Consider the following 6,098-nt stretch of genomic DNA (forward strand, 5'->3'; position numbering starts at 1 on the left):
ACATCTAGTTAAAAGCCAAGTTATTCCTTGATATCCTGTTGAATCTTAGAAGTTATCAAACCCCCCAGGACCAAGCTCCGTACTATGGGAGACCGGACTTTTTGCTCGGCTGCTCCCAGTCTGTGGAACGCTCTCCCGGACCACATGAGAGCACCACAGACCGTGGATGCTTTTAGCAGGCCTCAAAACCCATCTGTTCAATAGAGCCTTTTCCTAGACCTTTTATTTAATTTATTACTACCCTTTTATTTATTTTTTATTGTTTGTTTTTACCACTTTTTATTCAATTATACCGTGTTGTGTAGTGTTTTATATTGTCCCATGCTCACTGCTTGTAGCACTTCGGGATTTGAACTCAAATATGAAGAGCGTTATAAATGAAACCCATTATTATTATAAATTCAGAATACATTATGATCTTGTTTCTCACTCACAAACTTGAAAACACACAAACATGTACGCAATGCCGATCCCCTAACACTCTACTTAAAATATCATTTGTTTACACCCCCCACCAGAATGTCCCGATGTAGTGGAATGCGCAGGGAAAAGCACTCTGAAGCCCCAGTGTGTTTGCAACCCTATAAATAAAGGTGGCGGTGGGGAGTGCGGTTGACCATAATTACACAGGCCCTGTTAAAGCCAAGGCGCGCTCTCTGTTTGTCTGTCTGCTGGTCCCGTTACCAGTCATGGCCACTCCCATCATCATACAAACACACACATGCATGAGCACACACACACACACACACACACACACACACACACACACACACACACACACACACACACACACACACACACGCGCGCACACACACACACACACACACACACACACACACACACACACACACACACACACACACACACACACACACACACACACCCACCACACAAAGTGTTGTTTTTATATATCTGTCTGGACTTTTAAAACATTGTGACTGCTGACAGTCTATTACATAATTTAAGTATTTTAACAACACCATTTTTTGCTGCTTTTTCCCCCCGTCTATACAGATGTACAGCCTCAAAAACACTTTTGATTTGTGTGTGTCTTAACTGTTTTTATAATGCACTTGTCCATGATTGATTTGACTATATTTCTTTATTTTTTCAGCTTATTATCTGTTGGTTGAAGAAATATTGTTTAAGTCTTGAGTAGACATGCTGTCACAGTTGTTTTACTGATTGTTGAGTTTCCAAAGCCTTGTACTTGAACTATATTTCCCCCCCCTCAATACAAAAGCTGCACTCAGACCTGATTAGAGTGGCAAGCCTCTCTGTTTTTAGTCCTTTTCACTTTGTGTATTTTCATCCCTGCGGTGCGCATGTTCACATGCTAAATCTCCATCTGGCCGCTGTGAAATGAAGTTCACAGCATTGGAGTTGAGATGTAAACACACATTCACACAGTGTTCCCTTTCTCGCTAAGCTGCAGAGACAGACATTTACCAAACTGTGCTGTATGTTGCATATCTGTACCAGCCAAGATTGGTTAAATGGTGTGCGTGCACGCGTGCGTGCACCTGCTTGTGTGTGAATGTGTGTGTACACGCGAACAGGAACACGTTTTTTCATCAGCCAAGATTTTCTTTCTTACACATGGAGCGGCACTGCTTTAAGCAGCCAGAATAACGCTGCAATTTCTATATTCTCAGCCGCACGATACAATTTGTTCTAAGCACTCGCCTTGCTGTACAAATCACAGCCAGGCAGCCAACTATAGCTAGCTCAGTCTATTACCATCAACAGGCCAACTGCCAAGAGAAGAAACACATCCAACAGTTTTAATACCTTGTTTTCACACAAGCAGTTTTTCACTCCAGCTTAATAAAGCCAAATGACAAAAACAATAGCATACAAGACAACCAGCCTCTCTTTCTGGTGTAAACTAAAGTCTTCTTAAGGCTGGTGTTTTTGCAGCAGACCAATGGTCTCTATTCCCCCACCCTCTTTGTCCCCTTGTGGTTTGGCACAGAGTGCATGTGGTCTGGGTAAGTCTGGATAGATAGAGCGTGGTCTGGGTTAGATGTTTTAATGGTGTTTGTCTGCACTGTACAATTTGAATACAATGCTCGGTCCAGTTTATCTATTTTGCAAAATAGGTCACACATTTCTAATCCCACTTTTGCTTTCCCTTCAGAATTCACACTACATGTTTGAGAGTTGGAAAGTTTCCCCCACTGTGGGCAGGGATGGCAATGGTCTAAAACATCAGGTTAACCTGATTACTTTCCCCTAATCACTCTGGTCCATTTATCTCAGAGATATACTCCAAAGCAAACCAGTAATATATTTGAATGCACCTCAGCATGCTTCAAAATGACTGGCTGCTGCTACATGACACTTCAGTATTCATCCCTCCAGATTTTAAAGTATTCCTATGCATCACTGGGCCTCATAGCATTAAACATTCAGGAGAAACAAATGAAAGGCTCTCTTAAAAGCTCTAACCAATAGGCCTTTACAAGCCTGCCAAGCAGCTTTCGAATAAAAACCAAGACTAAAGTGGTCTAGACAGCAGGAAATCTAACTTTGAAAGAATACAACTATGAAGTTAAATGTTTTCCCCTTTGGTGGTGGAATGCATTGTAGTGTACCATATATATACTCATTTGTTTTATTGCTTGCAGAAATTGAATTGGTGCCTCAGAGATGCAATATTCAAATCTTAAGGGGGCTGGTGGAGATTGGCTGCTCGGCCATAAAGACAGATGAGTGAAGGTTGGAGAGTTTGTGGAGCTTTTGATGAATGGTGATGTATCATCACATACTTTAACTGTCTTCAACACTCAGGATCAACTCCAGTTATTCCTAACAGCGGCAATGACAAATTTCACCTGGGAAAACTGGGAAAATATGAAATTCTTCACTGGTTGCGGTTCAGAAATGACATTACTGTTGGACATTAAATCAACAGTATCCAGAGGTATCTCTCCATCTGTCTGTCTGTCTATTTGTCTGTCTGCCTGCTGTCCCCTAGGTGTCACCAGAGATCATGGACCAGACAAAGCTGACTTATCTTGGAGTGTGTGTCTGTGCGTGCTTGAAAAGTGGAGCTGCAGCTTCTCCTGCATGTCATCCTCAATCCAGTTGCCGTGGTGATATCCTCTCCCAGGTGCACCAGCAGCATCCACACACAAACACACACTGTCTCTCTCCTCCTCGCAGACACACAAAGCAGGGACACACACCTCTGTCTCTCCGGGGTCGGCTCCACTTTTGCACATGCCTCGACACCCACAGCTGGCTGTTTCTGCCCTTCCCTCCAGTAGCTTAGACAACCATCATTAACACCAGTGTCCCTGCGCTGCGCTGGTGTTAGCTCCTCCGTGTCACTCTCCCTGCGCCGTGGACCGTGCAACCCGCTCTTCCGCAGGTGTCCAACCCACCAACCCCCTACCCACGGCGCACTCGCTAATGAGAGTGAAAATGAGAACAATGGGGAGAGGAGCGCGGGGCCCGCCAGCTCATCTGGGCTCCGTTGATCTTGTTAATTGCGTCCGTGGACGCGCTCCGCTCCCTTTGAAGTGTGTCTGAAGAGCCCGCTTCAGAGACTGGCAATTACCGCACATCATGTAATTGCTGCAAGACAGGCAGCCATATGAGAGAACTCATGTTACTGTATGTGTGCGTCGGGGTGTGAGAGGGGGAGAAAGAGTCTGATGATAGTGATGCCTTCCAAGGTGTTGTAACAGCATGTCAAGTAACGTCCTGTCAAACCACCACACACTCAGAACAAAATGTTAACAGCTTTGATGCTACAGGCGGCTGCATTTGGTAAAATGCCTATTTAACACTTTGTTCAAATCAATTTGCACGGATCAAAATATTTTGTTCTCCTTTGGAATTCAATGAATCTGTTTATTCTCTTAAAATACCATGGTTTTCAAGAGGAGGCGTCCATGGCCTGTTGACGTCCTCCACTTGTGCTTATGAGTGTTTCGAGGTCAGTGTAGCTTTGAGATTCTTTGTGGCGAGAGTCTTGTGTCTCTTCAAACGCCATGTAAAGTCCCTCATCCTCCTTTATAGTCTGAAACGCAACAAGTGTATTTTCCTTTTGTCATGTGTCCACTATCCAAGCAAGTTAGAGGCGTCATTCTTTCAGCACTGCTAAGATGCTTTTACTCAGCATCAGTTGGCAAGAGCGCAAAAGGAAGTAATAGCTGTGATCAGGATCTCAGCGTTAAGAGCAGACTTGACTTATATAGAAGGGAAGTAGGCTATATGCGCTCAACGGTAAACAGCCCGTTATTAATAAGCTGCTACACCTATTGTGCATGAACATGCTGTGCAGTGAACTAGTGGGAGAGAAGTGGAAGAATTGCCTTCCCCTCTCTCACAATCAAATGGACAAACAAAATGCTCTCCTCTGTCTCCTGCACTTGCACTTATCTGGAATTTGAAACATTATTCTGTAAATTGTCTTAAATCCTAACGTAGCTAAATCAATGGCCCATGCATCAGCAAGACGACAATTCAAAATATCTGAAAATCATTATCCAGATTTATTTTTAAAGCAAGGATTTACTTTGCGTCATAGCCCCCTGATGATAGTAATAATCCATTTAATTTATAGAGAGCTTTTTCTAAAGACACTTAACATAGGATAAAATTATCATAGAAAACAACACACTATACAACATTAATCACACGCTAAAACAGTAATATCTATTTACTTATCTATATGTGTTGCTTTCAATCCCCTTTTCAATACTCTTTGCAGTAATGTATTTCAGAAGAAAAGGGCCCACTGTTCTGTACAAAAGACCAAGCTGATATACGCTGCCAACCTGCTTTGAGCCACAAAGCCTCTCACTCGCCCCCCTTTGCCATAAATAAGATAATATAACAGTAGCACGCCGCTGTGCTTTATGAGAGATACAGATACAGCGAGGCAACCCTGTGCTCTCACTCCCACGTCTGAACACAATTGAAAGTGGTACAGATGAAATGCACCACTCCGAGCTAACTATAACAGTAAGATAAATACTGTGCCACATACTGCTTTTGTGGCAGACAGAGATTTGTCTCTATGTGATAGACCACAAGTGTGCACATTATCAGACTCATGACAGCATGCCTGAATGTGGACCATCATGTGGACTGGTTGTAAATGACTGAGTACATGGTCGTTCCAAATGTAGCAATTATCGTTTTCTCCCTTGTAGAAATAAAACATTTTCAGTACAGTAGGTCAATGTTTCAACACTCACCTGTTATCTACAATCAGATAATGAGATATTTACAATGGCTACACGCAGAACCGAATATAATTGATAGATTACGCAAACTCGGGCCTCCCATACATGCACATGTTGTTCACAAATGATTACGTGATATAGGAATAAAGAAATTAAATGCATACAAGAAGTTGCTTGCATCCGTGAATTAACAAAAGATAGCTGTGAGACGAAATGCATGTTAGAATGCTATATTTACTTATTGGCACTCAACCTCAACTAAAGTTGACAAGTTGGCAATATTTTGCTATAGGGTCATATGCAAAAGTATTGGAGGATTTTAAATGTAGACCTGATGATGGTCCTATATGAAAAGTTAATTGTTAAGAAAGGTTATTACATTTCATGAAAAATAATAACCTTTAACTTATTCCTGATTGATAAAAGGAAAGAAGAAGACATTTTACTATACCTCGCAATCTATCAACATTGTGAACAAAGGCTCTGAACTTCAGAGGTGTGTCTCAAAACAAGTCCTACCAGACAGCTCTAGAGCTGGGCGGCAGCTTTGGTGTATATTATGGTTATATTATAGTCTGTAAAACAGGAAAACAGATGACTGGAAAGACCAAGATGAGGTTATCTGCTCCATCAACACAGCAATAGGACCTTCTGAGATATTTTCTAAAGGTGTACAGATCCTACAAACAGAGAAATGAAAACTTTATACATAATATAGAATGGTGTTGCAACATGCTACATTGTTTGGTATTACATAATCTTAATAAACACACACACACACACACACACACACACACACACACACACACACACACACACACACACACACACACACACACACACACACACACACACACACACACACACCCACACACACACCCACACACCCCCCCACAC

Source organism: Notothenia rossii (assembly GCF_949606895.1).
Source record: "Notothenia rossii genome assembly, chromosome: 3".
NCBI lineage: Eukaryota > Metazoa > Chordata > Actinopteri > Perciformes > Nototheniidae > Notothenia > Notothenia rossii.